The sequence below is a fragment of the Pteropus alecto genome, unplaced genomic scaffold, assembly GCF_000325575.1.
Source record: "Pteropus alecto unplaced genomic scaffold, ASM32557v1 scaffold3, whole genome shotgun sequence".
Taxonomy (NCBI): Eukaryota; Metazoa; Chordata; class Mammalia; order Chiroptera; family Pteropodidae; genus Pteropus; species Pteropus alecto.
In genome coordinates this window covers 49,774,966-49,790,079 of record NW_006442484.1, presented here as the reverse complement: position 1 = coordinate 49,790,079, position 15,114 = coordinate 49,774,966, and positions in this window count along the sequence as shown.

The following is a 15,114-nucleotide window of genomic DNA, read 5'->3' as shown; positions in this document are numbered from 1 at the left end:
TGGAGAATATATGGATTGTTCTGTGGTTCTGAAAGGTGAGGGCATAGGGATGTGGGGGAATGAATTTCTAAAGCAAAGTCCATCTCCAAAGTGGTTCTGAGAAGAATTGGATTAGTCCACTGTTTCACGACTTGTCTGATTACAAGAACCACCTAGCACTCTTATTACAAATATATGTTCCCAATGATATTTCCCCACCCCAATTCTGACCCAGTAGGATTGGAGTGATGCCATTATCTGTGTTTTTGACAGGACCCCAGGTAAGCCTTATAAAAAGTAGGTTTAGGAAATACTTTCCTAGTCTCTCTAATTGTTCAACCTTGTACTTGATCAACGTGCCTGAAAACTAATCATTCAGTACTGAATAAAGAAAACTACGTTCATTTGAGTAAGCAAAATTTGAACAGATTTTACATTTTTTCAGTAGGCAGCGGTCAAAAAGTAGAGTGGTTAATTAATCATTTTCTCTCTCAAATAATATGTTATTATTTTGTTAGTGATAATGCTAGTAAAAATTGATTACTAAAAGTCATAGCGTGGTTTCAAACCATTATTATTTGACACGGACATATTTTCATTTGTATAAAATTAAAGAAACATTCATTGTCACATCCCTTCTTTATCTCATTTTCTCACATATTCTTTGAAACAACAATTTAATAATGCTTAACATACAGCATTGTTACTTATGTATCAATATCAAGATTTGCTGGCCCTCAGTTTTTTTATGGCATGCTCCAGTTATCTCATATGGAGATTCTGAAGCTATATACATTTTCAATTTAATGAAACAGCCTATAAATCAGAAAAAAAAAAAATCAGAAAACACTGTTTTGCAATTTTAAAACTTTTTTAAAAGAAAGTAACATCCAGTACAAGTGATTCTTCTTTTCCGTGATTATTTAAAAGTATTTTATATTGAGTAGTCCACTGAAGATTTTGGTTGGCCCCCTTACATTATCACAAGGGTACCAGTCTCCCCAATTGTTTCTTCATTTTTCAAGTGCATGAATCTACCCGTACTTCAGAGGATGAACTCAAATGTTCTACTCTCATTAGAAGACATCAGAAAATATTGTCTTAAATAAGGTGGCTTCATTCATCTCTAAAGTTGCTCTAAGTTCTTCCTTGGGTCAATGATCTGGATCATGAAAAGTTTACATGGTTGAAAAGAATGAACTTTATCCTTCCTGTAGTTGGCTTCATTGAGTTATCTATTAATGATAAAACTTTGGCTTTTGTCAAAGGATCATACAATAAACACATTACTATTTTCACTTCAGGAATATGTTTTTGAAACCATGACCTATCAATATCATGAAACGCCCTATATGTCTTCACGTAAGAAATTCTTTTAAGAAATTATTAAGGAAAACTGCTTTACCTGAATAATTGGTATGATTTTTCCACATAGATACTGAAAAATTATATAACTGAACATATTCCTATTTTTAATTGGCAGTCATAAATCTTAAACATAAATTTGAAGCTCAAATTTGAAACTCCAAAAGAAGTAATTATGTTAGTCTTAACGGTATACAAATACATACCCTACACATAAACCCAGAGAGATATACACATAGATTGACTATGGCTTCCTTTTTTATTCTCTCTTATATACTGAAAGAAAATCCTTATTCTTTTCTTCTATTTACTATTTTTTAAGATTTTGAAATAATTCACCTCAAATATTTTGTGGGACAAAGAAGGATTTTCTACTTCTATTTCCCTACTACTGGTACTAGTACTAACTAGCAATGATTTATTAAGCATTTACATTTGAACTCAATTATCAGATGAGATAGTTATAATCATTTCTGCATTACAAATGAAGCAGTGGAAGTTTAGAAGGGTTAAATAACTGATCTGTAGTGTCACTGCTAGTCAATGTCTTTAAAGTTTAGTCTTAGGTCCTATTTTGATTCCATATACTAAGCATTGTGGTATATTATAAATTTTAAACATTGTGATATTAAAGAAACAATAAATTCTATCAGTTTTGACAATACGATTATTTTAAATCATTAACAATTATTATATATCAGTCTTCGTGTTCCATTTTCAGTCAATGATATTTATGTCATTAAACACAGCTCAATACACCACTGGTTAGAGGCTATGCCTTCTTCAACCTTTTTACTTTATATCATAACAATTTAGGAGCTTAGTTCACAGTTCTGAAAAAGAAAATGGTCAAAAAAACTGTAGATTAAGAAAAACTACCAATTAAACAAAAAAAATTACTTTCATGTTACTTAACCATTCTAGACTGAAGCGCAGTACTCCTGGTCTGCTTCACTATTGGGTTACCCCATCACTAACCAACTCATACTGCATTAGACTCCAAAGTAGAGAGATATGTTACAAGGTATCTACAGTGATTCTACCTTACCTGATTCCCCTCAGATTCTAAGTGCCTCCTCAGATCCAAACACCTAATTCTAAACTGCATGTACCAGGCAATGTGCTCTATTATATCTGCCTTAACTTAGTTTCTTTGCAATACTCTGCTTTGAAAAAATGAATCTGAAAATGCCAAGTAGAAGGTGGCCATATACATTTCCTGCAACTGGTAACCATAAACTAGGCTGTAGATTCTTGGAATACTGCCATGAAGACAGGTGGTCCTCTACATTTTTATTCAGGGTTCATATTTCTAAGTGCTGAGAAAGAACAGTGATAGATGACATAAAATTCATGGCCAGATATTCAAGGAATTAGTTAAAGTCAAGTAGTTGTTGATTCTATCTTCTAACATTTGCTCTCTGGGGTTAGAAACTGGATTTTCAGATGCCCTAGTCTATCAACTCGTGTCATTTTAGACCTCAAAGCTTTGTATGGAATTTTCTATAAAGGCCTGCTCCTCATTTCTACAGGGAAGTAAAGGCTGTTCTTATAAGTATGAACCTTAAAGACTAACAATTTATATCAGTATGCTCACGCTATTTATTAGCAAAAATGAAACAACAGAAACCAGTTTTTAATCTTGCTTGTATTACATATGTAGTCTGAAAATGTAGTTTATTGCTTTACATGTATAACTTAATAGACAAAGTTAGCTATCTTCTTTAACAGTTACTTTTATTTTCATAAAAGTGAATCAAGGTTATGGAAGTTTCCTATATGCCCAATCTGTACAAGTAAGAAATTACTATCAATCATTCTATCATTCTATCAATCACTATCAAGTCACGCTGCTTTTTTAGCTTCCACATCTAATCAATCATAAATGCTAGTGTGAACTTTCTAACAATTTCTCAAACCTATCCTTTTCTCTCCATCACCACTGACATGGCCATTGTTCAGGGTACCATCCTCTCTAGTCCAATTAATTACCATTATCTCCTGAGTCATAGTCTGTCCTCTTTCCAACCATCCTGCATACTACTGTCACAGTGTTATTTCTAAGAGTCAGGCCTAATCATGCTCCTCCCTGATTAGAATTCTTTAAATGACACCTAACAGACTAAAAGGGATAAATCCTAACTGCTTAGTATGTCACAAAAGACCCTTTAAAATCTGGCATCTGCATACCCTTACAGCCTTATCTCTCATCAGTCACTCCACTCCTCCACCCCAGGGATTAGCATAATGCTTTACACTTGGTAGACAATGAGTATTTGTTGAATTAATAATTGTTTAAAGGTGCTGATATACAGAAAACTTAAGTGACTCCTTTACTATTGATACAAACTACTGTGGCTACCAAGCATTGTTTCACAACTCTCTAATCTATCAGATAACAAAAGTAGTACTCAATTGCATTGCTCTTTATATAATACATCCATTAGCTCACACTTTAAATAGGCAAGTGTTGGTCCTGAGTAAAATTTCTTCCTTTCTTCAACAAGATAAGTGGTAAAAATTGGATAAAAATATATCTGGTCTCTGAATCGAGTTGAAAAGTTGCTCCTGTGTTCACATTCTCTATTGGCACCTTCTTCAATTTGTCATTTCATTGTATAGAGGCATCTATTCAAACTTATGCTGTAAGTTGCCTTGCCTATGCTTCCCCTATGGGCTATTCCAGGGAAATTACCAGATTTCAAGTGAGATATTGGAGTAATGTGTGGGCTCCAAGCAACTGTGTGTTACTTTACCATAATCCCTTATGTCTTTGACAATTTGCAATTCTATAAATCACAACATAAACATAATTTTAAAATAATTTTATTCATATATTCCAACTCTCATAGGAAATTACACTGTGCTTAATGCATTTAATAAATCATTAAATAAACCAAATGAAAGCAGAAGGTGATATAAATAGACATGAAAGGCTTTCCCTGGATGAAATTTAAGTTTACAAATGAGCCAGGAGACTTGACCAATGGGAAGACAGCCAGAATGTCTCTGGGGGAGAAAAGGCAATATATAAACAATTGCATATGTTTCAATGTTAAAATGACTCCTGCCTATTTCCCTTGACGTATTGATACAATTATTTAGCCTAATAAGTTTATGTCTCATTTACACTGAAACTTAGAACTTTTTAATGTTATCCTTTTACAAGGATCATCATGGGTTGATAATATTTCAGGTTCATGTAAATTCAAAAGAGTGAATTCTGATCCTTTCTGCCCGAAAACCATAAAGCTCTCAGTGTTTTTTCTCTGTTCTTGCCATCATGCCCAATATTTTATGCATGTAAAATAGGTTATATATGATTCCTGCCCTTGGTAATTAATGATGCCAATATGTGTAGGAAATTAAGGCTTGCACTATTCTCTCAATCTTCTCTTCATCCTGAAATCTCCAAATCTGATTTTATAAAAGTCAAAGGTGTAGCTAATTTTTCAATAAATGTTACGAATATCCTTAAGAATGTCGCTTTCAATTAATTTTATTAAAAACACTACCTTATGATAAAAACAAAGTTACTATAAACAAAAGATAGAATAATTTTCTCTAATCATATGAACAGAAAAGATTTAACCAATTTTTCTCTCTTACATGCTTAAATGGTATGGCTATATTGATGAATTATTGGGTGTACAATAATGCTTAAAAAAGAGAAAGGGAGAATATGAAGAAATATTTTAATTCCCCTATAAACTTTTCAAGTCAAGATTTTGCTATTTTGCTTGTATTTGGGATTACAAAGTTCAATACTGGTTTAAATACAAACTAGTTATCAGAAAGCTACTTAATCTCTGTTAATCTTCAGTTCCCCAAATTGGAAATTAAAAGGGTTGAATTGGACCATTTAATCTCTAAATGTTTCCTAAAGTCCCTTCTACTTGTAGCATTCTGCAATTTCATTATTCTTCTTGTACATTATAATTTCTCAATCCCACTGTGCTAATTTTCATGCTTGTCAGAAATGTCTTATTTATTTTGCTAATAGTTAATGTTAAAAGAAATATTTCCTTCGCATGAACACTGAGAGAGCATAACATTTTCCTATTATTCAGAAGGAAGAAGCACAACCCCAGGGATATGAGATACAACATAAAAACTCTTATAATTATCATCACATATTCATCATGACCATATCATGAGAATGGGCATCTGAATCCTTTCATCTGATTGGTCAGTTAGCTAGAATAAAGATTTTTTAAATTGGTATTTCAAGACAGTAAAAAATATTGACTTATAATGGTTCTATCTATGTAGTATCAATTACCAAAAGACTCGGTGCTTTCAAAAAGTATGATCTAAGTAATCTTTATGTCTGGAGTAAAAATAGGTTTCTTATATGTATCAATATTATAGAGCTAAAGCACCAAGAAAGTTACTTGATTCTTTGCATAAGAATAGCAATTGAGTCTGTTTTCTTTTGGGTAATGAAGAAAATATTGTATAGTAGGAAGCATCTCAGGCTGTCTTCCCAGATGGTATCTTTTTTCCTTGAGAAGATCCTCTTACTGCCACTTACCAGCCATTTTTGTACTTTTCTCCCTGCTCGCAGTTGATTGGATCAAGAATGAAAGCCCTTCCCTAGCACAGTCAATCCATTAGCTGAGCTGCTACAATGAATACTCAATAACTGGGTCAAAAGACACTAGCCATTTGGTCAGTGGCACTCAAGCTGGAAGGCCATGCAACCTAGAAATGGGTACCATGCATCCCAAAGTATCAGAAGATGAAGGAGGGAGGGAGGGAGATAAGAAGGGATAGATAAAGAGTGCTCTATTTCTAACCTTAGGTTATGTTTAAAAAAAAAAAAAATCCCCGGTAAATATTCTTTAACTCAATCTAATTTGAGTTGTTTTATTCCTAGTAACAAATTCTTCCCTGAGCTCAATGACTCTCAATTCATTCCTATGATTCCAATTGATTCTCTCCCTAAACCTTCTTTTACTGGACCAATCATATTAAGTAACTCCTACCAACATTTGCAAAAGCAGATAAGGAGATTCATAGCTATAAAATGCTATGTAGTTCCATAAATGATAGCTCTGACCAATTACGTTTAATAAGAGATTTTTTTCTTTTTCTGAAAAAGATCACTGTTGTTACAAGTCAACTCATAAGAAGTAAAGAGACTAGAGAGTGACTCCATATAGATCCTGAATATTCCCTTTCTTTGTACAAAGCAAGCTCTGGCTCTTCTAGCTGTGATTAGAAAGTATCTATTATGAAAAACTGGTGAAAATTAAAACTGATTCATAAGAATTTTTGTTATTTCTAATTATTTTCTAAGCCCAGGAAAGCACAAAACTACTTTAAAATGTTTTTTGCTTTATAAATATTAATAAATTAGCATGGGAAATGGTTTAGCCTGTATCAGTTTTGAAAAAGTACAAGAATATTACTTCTGACTTCAACAATTGATCCCCTATTCTAAATCCTTTTTCTCTTTACATGTCTCTGATTATATGGGTACATTTGGGTATACACATCAACTAGAAAAGCAGAAGCACTGTGAATGGCACAGACGAGGGATTTATAAAGGGAGTTTGACCTTACGCAATTGCGGGAGCTGATTAAACAATCTTTGTTAAGATTGTTGCTTCTATATCTGGTCCTGAGCCTGAAGATGGCAGGGCAGCCAGTAAGGAAGGAGAGGTGGACTTGAATCGAGGAGGGTAAAGATAAACTGGAACCAAAGTCAGGCTTTCATGGCCTCATCAGCTTCGATGATGTGGGTGTCCTGCAGGAGAAGCTGAGACTCTTCAGAATAGAGCTTGGGAGTTAGAACAGCTGAATAGCTGACAGGAGCTGCAGTCCTCCACAGCCCCACACCAAGGTTAGTCAGGAAACGAACAGCAACATGCAACCGCGGCCAGCAGAGTACAGAGCCTTGAACTAACCCTCCACAAATAAAAGAACATGCCTTTGCTTCACTTTCAGCCACCAAATCTCATGCACAACATCTCTTGCCTCTTATATTAACCTGAAAGTAGGTAGGCAGGGAATTCTGGGAAATTTATTTCCACCTTGGCTAAATCGACGTAATGCAAATCCACCACACTGTGGTTGTTGCTTGCTAACATCCTCTTATCGATGAGAAATAAACAAAGCCCAAATCTTAACTTATTTAACAAGTTATTTTTGTATTCAAACAAGAAAAATTATAACATGGCCACATTTAAAGTTTCCATTTTTTCTCACCAGGAACCTATGTTAAAAGATTAATAATTAATCGTAATAATTAATATTAATAATCTGAATTGAATTACATATGATTTAATTAGGTGCTTTGCAACCCACAGCCTGGTAGTCGACCTGATTGCTTCTTTCTATCCATGTCAATGCCCCTTGATCATCAGGTTGGGCCTATATTTATTTCTCAATTCCTTTCTCTTCCTAGCTTTTTCTTGAGTAATTGCCAATAATGTACAACATAGTGCAACCTATGGTTAGTTCCCATGACTCTTCAAATTGTTCAAATTTAAAGAGTGGCTGATGACAAATAGCTTGAACTTCTAACCTGTCCATCCAAATGGAAACTAGGTTACTGGAGTTGTTGTATTGACTTATTTGAAGGCAAAAACATAGCACTTACTTTGTTTTACACTTTGGCTATTTGTAAAGTTTTTGTGGGTTATACAGTTCATATTTCATATAGGCTAAATCCACTTGTCTCCTACTGTTGGAGTTCTGTTTTGTCTAACAGTTTCTTAATATTTGAGAAGTCATGAACCTTCATGAGAATGTATGAAAGATATGCATTTTCTCCTCAAAAACATACAAATAAATATGCATGATACAAGTAAATATGCAATTTTAGAAGAGTCAAGAACTCTCAAAACCAATCTACAGATGCTCAGAAATACTCAGACTCCAAATTAAGAAATCCTATTCTTCTTTAATGATAATGGCTGTGAAGAATACTTGAAATCTATACGATTTCAATTCGAACATATCATATTACATTGAAATCCTCTTGGGATGGAAATTCTTAATCACATTTTTTAAGATCTACAATAGGCAGTGACACTAATTCTGAAACTGTTTGAGGATTTAAAGCCTGCCTCTCTGCATCCGAACTGTGTCTTTTATATTTTCTTTACTATTCGACTACCCATCCGGTGTTCTAACAAAGTGCTGTGCACTTAACTGATGCCCAGCTCACGTATTTTGATAAATTTAAAATTACCAAATAGTAAATAGATACTTTATTCTGCTTTATGAAAATGCTTTCAAATTTTCTAATCATAGTTTTCCACTTGATGCATGGGCCTCAAAGTTATTTTCTTTCTTTCTTTTTTTTTAACTTTTAACAACATGTTTTATTTATTTTATTAAATATTTTTTATTTATTTTTTAATTGAAGAAATTATATAATTTTTTTCCTCCATCTATCTCCTTCCTCCCCTTCTCCCCTCTGGTAACCACTAGTCCATTGTCCATGCCCATGAGTCAAAGTTATTTTCATTCCCATGTGGTGCTGACTAATACCAAGGTTTGCAAACAAGGAAGAAATTTTTGTTTTGGTAATTAAGTCCAGTCGCATTTAGTAATTTCCCACAATTTAAAAAATGTCCAGTTACACATGGAGAATTTTTTTCAGTCTACACATATCTGTATAGATCGTCCATCATCTAAATCATAAAGTGAGGTTCTGATTTGTAATTTGTTCTGGCATGAAATTGAGTGTAACATCTGTTTTGCACATGTTTCACCTTTTTACCCCTTTTGCTCATTACTATAGGTTTTTATCCAAAGGTTTCCAACTGCAAATGGTCTTGATCGTTATTCTTAAAGATAAGGAATTTTTTTTTTTAAATCAGTTTACTGTGCTTAAGACTCAGTAAAAATGTTATAGTATCAAGATGAGGAAATCCATGGATTAGGGGGAAAAAAGGATTTATATAGTTCTTTGTCTAAAACTGGCTTCTTTTAAATAAGGTGCTCAGGAATGACGCAAAGTATTGCTACAGCATTACTTTGCCCTCCTGATAGCCCTCCTGCTCTTGCTGCACACATGACATTTGTAAAGTAATGTGGGCATACTTTCTGGGTGGGTATGGCTTTGGGGATCAGCCAGAATTCTGTCTGTGTCCTTCAACTCCATCCAGGTGACTCCCAGAAAAGCAAGGAAGAGGGAGAATGGGTTGAGACTGGTGTGGATATGATGCATCTGGAAGGTGGAGACTTCACAGTAAAATACTGTGGGTGGAGAAAAAAGATAGCGGTATAAAAACTGACTGATTTTTTTTTTTCACATATTTTTCCTTTTCAGATTTCTAGCTAGTAAACAGGTTTTTAAATTCCTTATCTCAAAGAATCTTGAGATCACTTTCTTCACTCCCTGAGGAGATTCTGCTAGGTTATTGGGAGTGGAGGAAAGAAGAGGGTGGCTCTGAACGGAATATTGCAGGAGAGGAGAGATTTCCTGGGATTGGATACCAAATAGAAAGAACTGTGTGGGTCATGTGTGTGTGGGTCGTGTGTGTGTGTGTGTGTGTGTGTGTGTGTGTGTAGTGGTTCCCTACAGACTCAGAAGTCACAAACATACAACATTGCTAGGTAAAAATACTAACCATCACCCATCAGAGTCAAGAAACAGAAATAAATATACCATAAAGTTCATGGGTCTTGTGTTGAAATGGCTGCTCTTCTACTAGCCTGCATTACTGAGATTTCTAGAAGCATTACTTTCTTTTTTAATAAAAAAAAATTCATAAAACAAAAATGATAACCTGTCCAGCTCTGTCTTTCAAAATGAGAATGATTAGAAGACAGGAGCCACATAATCTAAGTGCTTCAAGCTATTTTCCCCCTAATTACTGCAATAATTCATCTCAATATCATTATAAGGTAACTTTAAATATACTCATACATGCTAAAGCATTCATTGAAGTGAAATCCTGTATATAAAATAATGCTACACACCACAATAAAAGAAGCCAAATGTGTTAAAATACAAGGTGAAAAGTTAATAAGAAAAAATTATCAGAATAACTTTTAACATATTCAATATTGTGCATTTGTACTAATTTATCAAACTTTTATAGTTTCTACACGTATAATTGGTAAGTTTTAATTAGGGAGATGATAATTTTGCAATTGTTCAATTCTGTGAGCAACAACTGAAAATATTAATTGTATGATGGTGGGTGAGGGAATCACTGACAGAAAATACCCAGGAATCTATTCTAAAACAATGCTATAATTTGGTTGAACTATATATCCCTTGCTAAGACACTATCAAAATTAACATTTAAGAGGGTTAAATTGTTTTGAAAGTATTTCTTTTGCAAAACAGTAACTACAGAAAATACAAAGTTTTCTAAATTTGCCTAATTATATCTTCACTTATATGCATTTTTAATGAAGAACTCCAGTTAATCACTACTCTGGAGTAGTGCAGTAGACAAACCTATTTATTTTTGTTTAAAATACACACAGCTGTCCCTGTGAGAGCCTTCAGGAGGTAATGTTATATGGACTCACCAATTCAGGAAGTTCCCAGCATTTAAGGCTTACATACACTTTTTTTTCCCACCACGTTCTTTACATTTAGTAGTGAATGATTAAATTTGGAAATGCTGTCTCGTTACTGAATAACACTACATTCTGTCATCTAAAGACTTCTTTTATATTCAGCAAAATTCTGAAATCCAGAGTGTAAACAAGAGTGCAAAAAATTTCCATCAGCCAAGTATCTTTTATGTAGCTTTAAAAAATAAACTTTGAGACATTGAAGATATTTTTGTTTGCCAGCTTAGACCGACTTACTCTTCATCAGTATCAGAAAGTTTTACTTTGAATTAATGCAGAATTATGTCCTGGGCAGTTAACAAGATACAAGAAAGTATGACTATAAATAATGAGACAGATTTTCTCTTCCACAAACGGAAATTTGGCATTTTTTTGCATGACAAGTCATAATATTTTCACCAGATAATTTGGAGTGATGGGCAAGGACATGAAGCAAAGGACAGACAACATGTGGGGGAGGGGAGAATCATATCCATCCGTCGCCATTCCCGCACACCACTTACTCACTCTGGGCCTCAGTCTTCTCTCTTGTAGAATGGAGATTATACCGATTATCTTACATTTGACATGAACATTGAATACTTTCTGTCTGGAAAGCACATAGTGCAGTATGTCAGTCATGAGACCTTGATGACATTGAGTTATTATGATCATTGCTAAGAGATCTGATGGAAATTGTGGCACACGTCTATACAACTCCCTTAAATCTCTTTGGATCTTCCTGGATACGGTGCTTTCACTTCCAAAAGTCACACCTGTGATACCTCATCATCAGAGGGATACCTGTAGTCTGCCAGAACCTACTATTCATGCCTGGACAGAGAACAAAAAGTACCTGGAGATTCATGTCCTCCATGTATAGACTGTGGCCAATGATTGACCTTGTGTAGGTATAAATACCCCAGTTTGCCAGACCCAGGTAGTCTGAGGTGTTGCCCACATTCCTCCAGAGCTTCTTCATGGGACTGAGACAAAGCCAACCTCCTTGGAACTTTGCTTAATATTGCACCTCGCTCTGCCTCCTCTCTTTCCCAACCCACCGTCCACTCCCATTTTTCACTTGGGGGCATTTGTTAGTAATCCAGTTTGCTATAAATCTTCATCTAAGAGTCTGCTTCTAGGGAATCCCAATCTAAGGTAGTGATGAAGAAGGAGGGAGTGAAGGTGAGGAGAGGGAAGGTCAATGTGATATTTAAATTTCATGTGTCAACTTGACTGGGCCATGGTGTACCCAGATATTTGGTTAATTATTTCCATGTGTGTCTTTGAGGGTGTTTCTGGATGAGATTAACATTTGAATTGGTAGATTGCCCCTGCCAGTGTGTGTGGGCCTTATCTGATCTGTTGCAGGTCTGAATAGAACAAAAGGCTGAGTATGGGATAATTTATTCTCTCTGCCTGATGCTCTTCAGGCTAGGACATCAGTCTTCTCCTGCCTTTGGATTGGAATTAGGATTTACAACATCAGCTCTCCTTGTTCTCAGGACGTCTCTACTTCCACAATTGCATGAGCTAATTCTTTACTTTATTTGCACGTGCGTGTGCGGAGACACATACACACACACACACACACACACATCTCCCCTTTTGGTTTTGTTTCTCTAGAGAATCCTAATTAAAGGAGTATTTAGAAGTAAAGAAGTTTCTAACATTCTTCAATTCCCTTGATTTGGAGTAAGAATGGAGAGTAGGAGGTAATAAGCTTGATTAGAGAGAGTGTTTCTGTAGTAGTTGATAAAGCCAGGTCCAGCCATCTCCCCAAGCAATATGTGGGGGCACAAAAAAATATGCCAAACAATACATTCCTTCCCTGTTGGATTTCCAATGTGTATAATTACTGTCTATTTTGTAATATTTTTCTGTATTACTCTGGAATCCTGATCCTATGAGCTTGCTTAAGGTTAGCTGCTTAAGGTAAGGGGCTGCCTGTGAATCCTCAGTGCTCACTGAATATTTGATGCACAAATTAGTGGCTGAGTAAATCAATAGAACGAACTTCACAGAATCATCTCATAAATGCCACATTTTGAGCATCGTAGTTTATGTTTCTTTGAGACTACAAAGCATGATGATGAGGAGGGACCAGAAGTCAGGAGCCCTAAATCCTCACCACTGTATTGTCACTACATACTTAACTGACTTGGGGCAAGGTATCATCTTTTTGAGCTTCAGCTTCCTCATTAACATATTAAAATGCTTGAATTTCAAATATTCCATAAGCTTTAACATTGTAGTTTGCCACTAGAAAAAAATCAGGTTGAAAAGAACAGAAAACACAGTTTTTCTATTTCAACACTGTATAAAACCCATGCAGAATTATGACTAGTAACCAATTCTAGGACCTAAGGTATATAAAATTTTGTAGTTCTCTTTAAGACGACAAAATTATAAATTCAAAACTAGCTACAAAGGTGTATATTTTAATGATAAAAAAATCACAACAAACTAAAAAGTTCAAAAGTTATACAGCGCAAATATCAAAAATATAAGACAATAATATATTTTACTAATTAACCGCCTGACACAACTCTATTTTCCTAAATTTGGGGGCTATATACTCTGATTGCTTCTTCACATGATAATAATTTTGCAACGTCATAGAGGAAATAGAAAAACAGTTTAGCCTTGCTTTTGTATAATCGAAAAGTTATTTTTTATTGATAACTTCAAAAAAATGTAATGATTTTGACATCAGAGCTTTTGAATTCCATTGTGACATGCTAAGGAAGTTTTTGACATTTTGAAACTTCTGCCAATCTCCTGTCTTTTCATTTCTTATTTGGCTTCCACAAACATATTTCTTTTTAGTTATATTTGAATATTTATCTGATTAACAATTATGAAAAATATACAAAATTAAATTGAAGTAAGTCAAACCAAACTGCAACTTTAAATCGCCATTCCACAGTATGGAACAGTATAATTGTGTAATCAAATTCCTCTTCTGTCAAATATATCAACTTACCGATATGCGTCAATTTCCTCTTAGATAAACTAGGTATATTTTAAAGGTTGATTTTTTTTCATTATGGAAACTTTCTAATGTGGAACAAAAGCACAATAATCATCCAAGTACCTAGCAGCTGGATTCGACAATCGTTAACATTTTGTCATATTTATTTCATCTGTATATTATATTTGTCATTTCATAGTACTAGTGGCAATTTTGCATGATACTTCACTTGAACCTGACAGATTTCCTTAAGTAAAGATGAGTGAGATTCTCTAAAATGTGATATGACATGTTTAGATGCATAAAATATGCAACTTTTCACCCAGAGGTATTCACAGTGTAGTACAGCAACAGGTTTGCTGATGAATTCTGTCTTGTGCAATTCCTCCATATAATGCATATATTGCACATTTAACTGTATATGCTACACTGGCCAATATATTCCTGACAGGAGAGAACTTGCTTTTTGATTAGGCATGCATGAAAATCAAATCCCCAGCTTCTCAATGTACCCATATTCCGACTGGACAGCTTCTCCCAAATTAACTGAGGCGCCGCTCATTTCAATCCATCTGTTTCCTCCATTCCTCATGCCCTTCCTGCACCAGGCACCATAGTTCACATTTATTTAAGACTTCTGCCCACAGATATAGCAAGAGTATTCCTAGACATCATTAGTACCCCTGAAGAACTAGCAATTACTTCACTTGGCACAGCAGTGATTGTAAGCAAAATTAATTATCCAATATATTTTAAATGAAATCTTCAAAATGTTCACAGCCATTCTAATTTCACCTGATATGAGAGAAAGAGAGTGAGAGAGTGGGAGGGGGGTGGGGAGAGAGTGAGTTTGGAGAAATGGGGAAGGTTGTAAGAGAAAAGAATTCAGATTGAAAAAAAATAATGTTCTTTAACAATTATACCTAACATAGTTTTCCTTGGCAAATTTAATGTAAATGGCTTTAAAAAGACTCTGTAAGTGAGGGCCTGAAGTTATAGTTGCATGAGCTTCATGGTATACCTGTATTTGTACCTGTCTGCCCTCATAAATCTCTAGTGAAAACCAAGTCCAAGACACCCAGAGCTGGGATTCTAGAATCATATTGTGAATGGGCTTATGGTTACAGGAGAAAATGTTGTTAATTTCTGAATGTACAAGCTGAAGTATTTAAGGATGAAATGTCCTGAAATCTATAATTCACTTTTAATTGACTTGGCAAAATTATAGAGCTACATACTCATTGATGAAGAAATATGGCAAAATGTTA